This window comes from Herpailurus yagouaroundi, unplaced genomic scaffold, assembly GCF_014898765.1.
Source record: "Herpailurus yagouaroundi ecotype Mexico unplaced genomic scaffold, PumYag 181, whole genome shotgun sequence".
Classification (NCBI taxonomy): Eukaryota; Metazoa; Chordata; class Mammalia; order Carnivora; family Felidae; genus Herpailurus; species Herpailurus yagouaroundi.
This window is the reverse complement of record NW_024412412.1, coordinates 2,963,576-2,973,057: the sequence shown is the minus strand read 5'-3', so window position 1 is coordinate 2,973,057 and position 9,482 is coordinate 2,963,576. Positions and strand designations below refer to the sequence as shown.

General features: G+C 44.6%; 1 protein-coding gene and 1 non-coding gene across 2 annotated transcripts in view; both read left to right on the top strand.

Annotated features, from left to right (window-relative positions):
• CSMD1 (CUB and Sushi multiple domains 1) overlaps positions 1-9,482 on the top strand; it is a 1,645,367-nt gene that overhangs the window by 995,694 nt on the left and 640,191 nt on the right. The gene's annotated exons all lie outside the window — the stretch shown is intronic.
• LOC121040030 (U8 small nucleolar RNA) lies at positions 1,941-2,072 on the top strand. The gene has a single exon (XR_005795100.1). It is a non-coding gene; the product is annotated as a U8 small nucleolar RNA (small nucleolar RNA).

Below are 9,482 nucleotides of genomic sequence, written 5' to 3'. Positions count from 1 at the left end.
GTTGACACATGCTACAACATGTAAAATGGGTAAGATAATGATTGATCAGTCATTTGGGGCAAGAACTGTCAGAAAGACCTTAAGATTCTCAGCTGATTTCTTGAGTTATGGTTTGGAGTCCTTCAGTCTGATGTTTAGATTCTTTAAACTGTATGAACTTTATGAAAATCTTATGGATGCATCAGACTCTTTTCTGTTAACTTCTACAAAGTTAAAATTGCACGATCTCTGTCCTTAGAAATATTTCATTCTAGATAAGAAGACTTCAGTGTGTATTTATTTTTGAGAGACAGAGAGTGAGAGGGAGGGAGACAGAGGATCCGAAGCAGGCTCTGTGCTGACAGCGCAGATCCTGTCACGGGGCTTGAACTCACAAACCCTGAAGTCATGACCTGAGCCGAAGTTGGATGCTTAACCCACTGAGTCACCCAGGCGCCCCTCTAAGATAAGATTAAAAAAAAAAGAAAGAAAAGAAAAGAAAAAGAAATAAAAACGTAGATATTTGCAAGATTTTAAAACTATATCATACTATGGAATGATCATATTATGTATGGAAACATGTATGTATGGAAAACTACATACCATGGAATGGTATACTTTGAAAGGAATGAGAGGTGTTTACTTTTCTTCATTTCCTTCATGTGTTGTTTAACCTTTTGTAATTTTGCTTTTGAATTATTTTAGTTTCATTAACATCGTCCACATAATGAAAATAAAACTGTCCCGTCATAAACACTCTGGTGTGATTCACACCATGAGAAAAAGATAGAAATAAACCACTTATACGCATTGAAAACTTTGTTGAGGATACATAAAATAAAAATTTACGATTTTAAAAACACCACACAAAGAAAAGAAAAAACAAGTCGAGATGCTTTATAACTGACCGTGGCGGGAATAGAGCGTCCCTGTGCCAGTTGGCTGTGTGTCACAGCTGCCCATCTACAAGGGTCGGCCATGTCTTCCGAGATGTAGGAGGTTGTGCGTAAAATACAATCCGGAATCATTAGACGCATTTGTGTATGTGGGAAGCTTTGAGAAAAGATTTGAAAAAAATGGGCTTCCCTCCACTTGATCTTACTTTGTCCGAACCCCGTTGAAAATCCAGTCCTTTGTGTGAGGTGACTCCTCAGGTCCCGGCTCTTGAAGTGGGTGCGGAAGAAGGTAAGTGTGGTGATGATGGTGGTGATGATGATGTCGCTTACTGCCATCGTCACATTCATCTGAATTCACTGAGCAGCAAGTTGTCCCTGGCAGTTGAGAGCGTGCTAGAAAATGAGGAGAGACTCAGTGAAATTGCGCACAGAGCAGGGAGGGAGCGGGGCGTCTGACAGGGCTGTCGCTGCCTGGGGCACTGGGCCTGGCCTGATCCAAACACGTTTCTTGTAAATGAAGCACCTGATACGATTTTGATTTGGGAAACTATGTGAGTGCATCAATTTTGGCTTCAAAATGAAAACAAATCGAATCTCACTGTGCTTTGGAGGAAAATGCTAGCTATAAACAAAGGATCATAAAACTAGAATTTTAAAGGAATTTAAACTACTCAATCTGATGAAATCAAAATCCTAAGAGGGCTTTGAAAGCTGATTCCTACCACTAGTTACGAAGCCTAAAATCTCCATAAAATTCAGAACCAAATAGTACCTGAGATTTTTGCAAAGAGCTTTCGTGCCTACAACACCTTGGCATCCCAGAAAGGTTGCCATGTAGGCAGAGAAGACAGTATTGTTACTTCCTTTTCACCCAGAGTCACCCAGGCTTGGGGATTTCAAGCAGGTTTATTCCCGCGGACATTGACATATTTTGCCAGCAAATATTCACTGGGTGCCTTCTTTATTTTTGTTGTTCTGAAATGTGTGGATGAACCTTCTATATTACACAGCTTATTTCTGGTGGGTGGAGTGCCAATAAACAAATGTACAAGAGCCAAGTAATAATCGTCAGGTAGGATAATCCTTACCTGTTCCTCCTTCGGGAGGGCAGATTGGAACATGATGATTGGAGATCGCATGATTCGTGATTAACGTCTCTGCGTAATCAGGATTTGCAAAAGCCAAGTAATAATAAATACAGGGATCAGAAGATAGAAAATGACAGTGGAAAATTTTGCACGTTGTGTTGGTCAAGGAAGGCACCTCCAGTAAACCAGCTTTTGCTGAGGCTGGCAGACAGAGAAGGCTTGAGCCCAGAAAAGATGAGCTTTCCAGGCACATGTTGACACCTGGTTGGTCTCTTCCAAAGACAACCAGAAGGTCAGTGGGGACCAAGCATCATGAGGAGGGAGACAATGACTGGAGGAAGCAGAGGGGGGGTTTAGGTGGTAGGGTGGCAGGTGACACAGGGCCACTGGCCGTGGATTTTATTCTACGTGATGTAGTAAGTCACTGAAGTATATTTATTGGGGCAACCAGCCTCATCTTGCTTAGGTTTTAGAAACATCACAGACAGTGCTTCTGGGACAGTAGATTCTTCCAGGAGAAGAGTGGAAGCAGAGAGACCAGATAGGAGGCTGCTTTAGAGTCGCAGATGAGAGACGAGGGTGGGCACACAGGTGAGGATGATGAAGGTGAATCAGGCAGCTTCCACATCCTGGGTCAAGTCCTTGATTTCAAGGGTCTGTCCTTTGTGGTACAATGACAACCAAGCAGGAGAACCTTCTGTTTTCATGTCTTTGGGTAGCTGTTTAACATACCAGCGTATGTATGCCCCCACATGTCAAGAGAGGAGGAAGAAGGTCATACTCGATGATCACCCAGATGCCTTCTGTTGATGGTCTGATGCCAGTGTCCTTTCCTCTGAATTGGCCAGAGCGGCAGCGGGAAGTTTCGTGATGGATTAAGTGAGCTTCTGATTATGTGCCGGGTCCTTGCCTTCCTCTTTTGCCCAGTTCCTAGTGCAGGAACTCGCTGAGGCCAGGTGCTTAGTGAATACCTGTTGGGTGAATAAGTGATACAAAAAATTGGTGAGTCAGTGAATAAGTGATGTTTCTACCATGTCATGGTTTTTGTGTCACTGAATTTCGTCATTCAAATGATCTTCCCCTCTGCCTCCTGAAAACTCAAATTTCCTCTGCTCAAGACTCAGTACCCTGGGACTGACATTGCCGATATTATTTTGGGAAAACCATTGGTTGAATGAATGAGCGGATGGAAGTACGAGTAAGTCTTTTACCAAAGTGCATCTGGCAACCCTCTGCCCTGGCCAGCCCACGAAGAGAAAGCTGTGGTCAGCCAGGCCCTCCCAACTGAGAAGGGCTCTGAAAATTGGGGCCAGGAGGAAGGTCACTGGCCATCCAGTGAGGCAGAGTGAGGGAGAAGAAGACACAGAAGACAAGGTTTACGTCAAGTTGTGTAATATGTGGTCTTAAATCTTAGGGTGTTTTCTTTTTAATTTTTAATTTATATGAAAGTATATTTTCCTTTTCTCTCACCATTCTGACTTTGAGGAATAATTGCCATTTTTTCTGTAGAAAATGGCTTCCACAAGCATATATCCAGCAGGGTAAGTCCTTGGTCTTTGAAGACAGATTATGGTCAACTCCGGAAGATGAATGAAGTTTAATGAAACATTTTCAGTGAGAGTCCGTGCCGGTCTGTTTAATTATTGTTCCCTGTCCCCACCTGCTTATATCATGCCTCTTAAAGAGCTGTGGTAGAGAGGACGTACGATTCATTTCATCATTATGATTAAGGTTTGTAACCATCAGAGCAGTAAGGCTATGATGCCTGCAGGTCTGTGATGTGCCCAGGGGTTTCTCTTCCCAGGACTACAAAGGCTGTTTGCTCCGTAGGGGGTGCTCTTCAGAAGCCCTCCTTTCCTTTATTACGAACAACTGCTGATCCCCTGAGGCTCAGTTCACATATCACCTTGTCCCTAAAGCCCTGTCTTACCCCCATCTGAGTTAAGGGTCTGCTTTCCAGAACAAGCCACCCCTGTCTCCCGTCCACTCCTCTCATCCTCCCTGACCTCATCCCTAGCACCTCCCCTCTCCCACTGGGCTCCAGCCATACTAGCCACCCTGGGACACCCTACAGCAGATGGCACCCTACTACCCCTCACTCTCCTCTCATCCATGCTTTATTTTTCTTGCACCGCAGATCACTTGACAGATCGTGGAATACATTAATACGCATCAGTGGAAGACCTAATCTGTCTCTATTTCTAATCCGCTTCTTCTTGATCTGTCTCCTCACCAGAACGTGAGTGCACGGAACAGCCCCTTCTTGCGTACCATGCAACAGACTGATGTTTCCCAATGTCTGCTCTGCAGGATTGCCTAGCTCGTGCCAGTCGCTCAATAATTATTTCAAGAATGAAGATACGAATTGATTTGCGCACCTTCGGGAAAGCGTGTCTTTTGGCTATAGGTTAAGTTCTTATGATTGGACCCTTAACATTCATTTCCCTGTTTTTGACCCCTAGGAAAGCACTTGGAATGTAGCAGGCATTCAAGAACTGCTTGTTGAATGAATACACATACTGGGCACTCTGGCCATACATACGTTAATAGCAGCAACTAATCATGATTTAGTATCTTTATCAAATCACATTATGAGTCATTTATTGAAATACCGAAGTGGGCCCCAGCATTAACTTCCAAGTAGCCAGGTATTTATATCTGTACATATGCTTCACGTCAGTTCTTCTGAGCTTGAGAGAGATGGGGGACGGGCTGATGGTAAAAGAAGTGTAAGGAATAGGAAGGGGGGCTCTTTCCAGTGTGGATCCAACAGAGACTAAAACAAATCGTCAGAACCTAGCAGTGAACTCAGGGATTGAATGAGAGGCTGAGTCTGTGTCTCTGCAAAACATTCCTAGGACTGCTCTGAGGACCAGTCTGGGCTTCCATCTGCTTCCCTCCACGAGTACTTTACTATATTTGGGTGCTCATTTCACTTCATTTCGGGTAACATCTCGGTTCTGCGTGCCTGGAGACACGTCACTGTGTGTTCATCCCATTTAAGTGCAGTTTTTCAATATTTTACCCAGGAGTTACTTAGAACCCCACTGAGCCAACTACTTGATTAGGATTAGGTTGATAACAGAGAATCAAAATCGTGATTATTTTCCTGACAAGTTATACATTATTTGGTGAAAAAAATACCTCCGTTCAAGATGTACAAAACCTAATATTGTAGGAGTAGTTTTCACTGTGTCGCTTAATATTCAAGATGTAAAATTCCTGATGAAATAGAAAATCCATGTTACAAGGGTTGTTAACCCCTGAAGTTGTATACATTCCTTGGGTATCATTTAAAAATCATTTAGGTGGGTGGCTGTGTGTGTGTGTGTGTGTGTGTGTGTGTGTGTGCGTGTGTGTGTGTGTGTAGTAAATACCTCAAATATCTTTAAAATTATGAGTTGAATCTTTGACGCACAGGTAGACAAAGTACAACCCTAATGAAATGTATTATTTTCATGGAATTTCAGTCATTGAAATTCAGTCTGTAGAGTCTTTGGTGTGTTTTGTCAATAATGGACTTAACTGTTTTAATCCTGACCCTCTTGATAAGCTCTGTGGAGAGTTCTAACAGCATTTGAGTGCGTTCCCTATTTTAAATGTTAATCTGGACATCTTAATTAGGGATCTGCGTTCAACACCATGATGAGATAAAACGTCAGCCATTTATGGCTTCTGGGGATAAGGGAGAGGAGAGAAAATGCTCCTGGGTTTTATGCTGTCACTGAAATGGTGTGGTGACACATAAAGTGATGCAAGGCAGGTGGAAATCCAGACGTCTCATCCTACTTGCGTTGCCCTTGTGGGGAAAAAATGGATGCCATTGACATTCCATCAGTATGAAATTCCCGTGGGATATTTCATAGATCCTGTGCGTGTTAACGCTTACCAGTTTCCATTTTGTCCAAAATAACACGGTTTGGGAATGGAGTTGATTCAGGTGACTAGGGCAGAAAACCCTCCTCGGCCTAACAACAAACATTGTGATTTTGAGATAAAAACTTGAGGTCGCCTCACTTGTCTGACTGTTGGAGATTTACACTCAGCTTCAGGGAAGTTGGAACAAGGCTTCTGTCTCTTGGACTATCAAATATATGTCTCAGTGTCATCCTTTTCCTGGGTCTTCTCCACGTGCCCTGTCACTCGTCCCACAGAACTTCCACTTAAATGTCTCATTGTCAAGTCAAACCTGTCGTGTCCCAGGCTGAATGCATGACCCTCAGCTTTGACAAAGCTCTTCTCTTCTCCAGATCTCCTGGTCTGCCAGTAGTATCACTCTGTCTCGCTCTCGTGGGGAAAGCCCTCGTTAATCTTCTTTCACCAAGCCATTCCTTCCTCTGTGTTCACGACTAAAGCGTACCAGCCTCTCTTCCTGGCCTCTTGTCTTCCTTCTCTTCTAAGGATGCGGCTCTTCTTAGCTCTTGTCACCCACATGTCTGGGGGTGTTACCCTTGCTCGTGGCTGTTTCCTGTTGCCCACACCTCTTTCTTTATCGCTGCCGCCAACAAATAAAGTGGATCCTTGACCTTCATATATTCAAGTCAGAGAGAGGTGGAGAGAAAGAGAGACACAGAGAGAGCATTTAAACAGTACCGACAGTTTTAAAACGTAGGCGGCACAGGCTGTTTGACTGCATAGGCATATGCCTGAGCAAACAGGAGAAGATACGAGTCTCCCACTCTCTTGGTTGATCGTAGTCGATCAGGCTGTACTTCCTAAACTCGCTGTTTCTTCCAGGCTGATCACGACCGTGTACTGTCCTTTGCTGCATGAACTGCCTTCAGCGCCACACTTTCGCTGTGTGTGTGAAACATCACCGCATTCAACGTAAATGTCTCGTTTAGCACGTTGTCCCTTGTTTAAACCCAGCCACAAAACAGCTCTTTCTCGGATTTTCAACAACATGGGATAAAAACTCTTCTGCTCGTCTCTGTGGTGGGCTTCATGGCTCCTCCCTCCCGCAGCCCCCGGCCACACATTCCCCTCGCGCCGTTCTCTGTTGCCGTGGGGCTGCCGTCTTCTCGCCTCTGTATCTGCAGACCTTCCGCATCTCTCGGCCCCCTGCCCCATCCGCAGGGTTGCTTACTGCGCGAAGCCCGCTTCCTCCTCTGCCAGCCCCCCCAGCCATCGTGGTGGCCGCAAGCACACACATGCCCCCCTGCTGGCTCCGCGGCCTCCCGTCACTCCCCTCTACTCCACGCAGCTGCTCTTACGTGGGCCACCTCGTGGAGCTTGTGTGAGTCAGAAGGAGCCTTGCGTACAAAACACGTCGCCCTGGACTCTAAGCAAGTGACTTTAAGCCCTGGCCCTATCAGCACGAGCTAAGAAAAAGCCACCGGACCCGCGCCTCAGTTGGCAGGTGCATTTCTGACCCACGTGTTTGCCGGGATGATCTGACAACCTCGGCGAGACTGTTCCTCGTCTGTGTATCACTCGCTCTGTGCCAGGCACTGTGATGATCAGCGATAGGTTTAATCCTCTCAGTAATCCTGGGAGGGGAGTGTTAGAGCCATTCCCACGGTGCACACGGGTCACAGGGAAACACGGAGGTAGAGGAGATCCCGGGGATAGGTGAGCCGCCGAAGAAGATTCGGTCTCACGATCAAATCAAGCGACGCACACGACAGTATTTTACAACCTGTGAAATGTCAGGCACGTACCCCGTTAGTACGCCTCGTGTGGGGGGGCACCCGGCCGAGCCCATGGTCAGCACTGGACACACTTGATGGCTGGGGACACGTTCACCGTGAGCGACGTGTGAGCTGCTGTTTGTGCAGGTTTCCAGGGGTTGTTCTTCCAGATCACAGTCAGGGCCCGCGCTGCTTGGAAATGTCGTCTTCGTATTTTAGATTCATGTGCATTATTTCTCTCAAGAAGTTACAATTTTATGGTCCGTTTGGGAATGTTATGTTATGCCCTATGCTTTTACTCCCCAGTTATATCGCATATTGGGAATTCATTATATTTACTGATATTTCTTCATAGGGATGTTAAGGGAATTAACGTAACAGAGTTTGAAATTGATTTGAGCTTCTCTGAAGAGCCCAGACGGTTAATAAAAACATTATTTCCTTATCTGCTTTACAACATCACCACTACCTTTCCCTTACAGTGGGAGATCCCAAAGGGATCAATTCCTGGTTTGTTCTTTTTTGCAGAGAAGAACAAATAGGGTTACCCAGCGGTGGTTGGTAAAGGGAATAGTTTCATGACTTAGGCTTCCTGGAAGGCTTCTCTTTGTGTGTCTCACAGATTTGAAAACTAAATGGAGTTTTTGATAATTGTAGGATGATTTCAAACACTGAGGCAAGCTACCTTTGTCCCAAGTGAAAAATATAATCGGGGTGGTGGGTACTTAACTCAGCACGGAGCCCCGAGTTAGTTTTCTTTTGTGTAACAATAGTTACATCATTTGTCAACAAATGTGATCATCTTTCTAATTTAGTACTGTTTATCATCAGTTTTTCCAAAAGGTTTTGGGACTAAATATGCCCTGTTTTACTTCCCAGAGCATCTCTTCTATGCCGCGGGAAACAGTTTTGCTTTCGAGTACTGATTTCTTGGACCCGTGGCAAGTTACACGTCATTTTAGGGATTTATGTGCTATTTATATAAATTGTCCTGAAATACTTATATTAGTATTTAGAAAATTAGACTAATTTCAAGTACAGTTGACCTTTGAACAACACAGATTTGAACTGCCTGGGTCCACTTATACCCAGACTTTTTCCAATAAGTACAACACAGTACTGTGAATGTATTTTCTCTTCTTTATGATTTCCTTATTAACATATTTTCCTTTGGCTTACTTTTATAAGAGTATAGAATATAATACACACAACATACACAGTATGTGGCAATTGACTCTTTGCGTTCTCGGTGAGGGTTCCGGTCAACAGCAGGCTACTCTTAGTTGGGTTTTGGGGAAGCCAAAGGGATACATGGATTTTCAACCACATGGGGGTCGGCGACCCTAAGCCCTGCATTGTTCAGGGGTCGGCTGTAGATGTAACCAGTCCATGTTAAATTCAGCGACAGTGTTCTGAAGAGCTAACATTATTTTTAGTGAATATGCTATTAACATTAGGTCTTCCTAGTATATGAGAGTTACTGGGCATGCATGCACGCACACACTCTCATCGCCTGTATCTAGAATGGAATTACCCATTCAAATTGTAAAACAAGGGGCACCCAAAATAATCCCCCTCCGTTTGGTAGGGAATTCTCAGAGTTACAGGCAAAAATTCAAATACAGTTTTGAAAAGCTTTAAAAGTTTTAAAAAAAGCCATAATGAAAGCGTGCTCATTAAAACATTACTAAAATTCACTTTTAAGATACGAATGATATAAAAATAAAGAGGGGGCGCCTGGGTGGCTCAGTCGGTTGAGCGCCCGACTTTGGCTCAGGTCATGATCTCACGGTTCGTGGGTTCAAGCCCCGCGTCGGGCACTGTGCTGACAGCTGGGAGCCTGGAGCCTGCTTCAGATTCTGTGTCTCCCTCTCTCTTTGTGCCCCTTC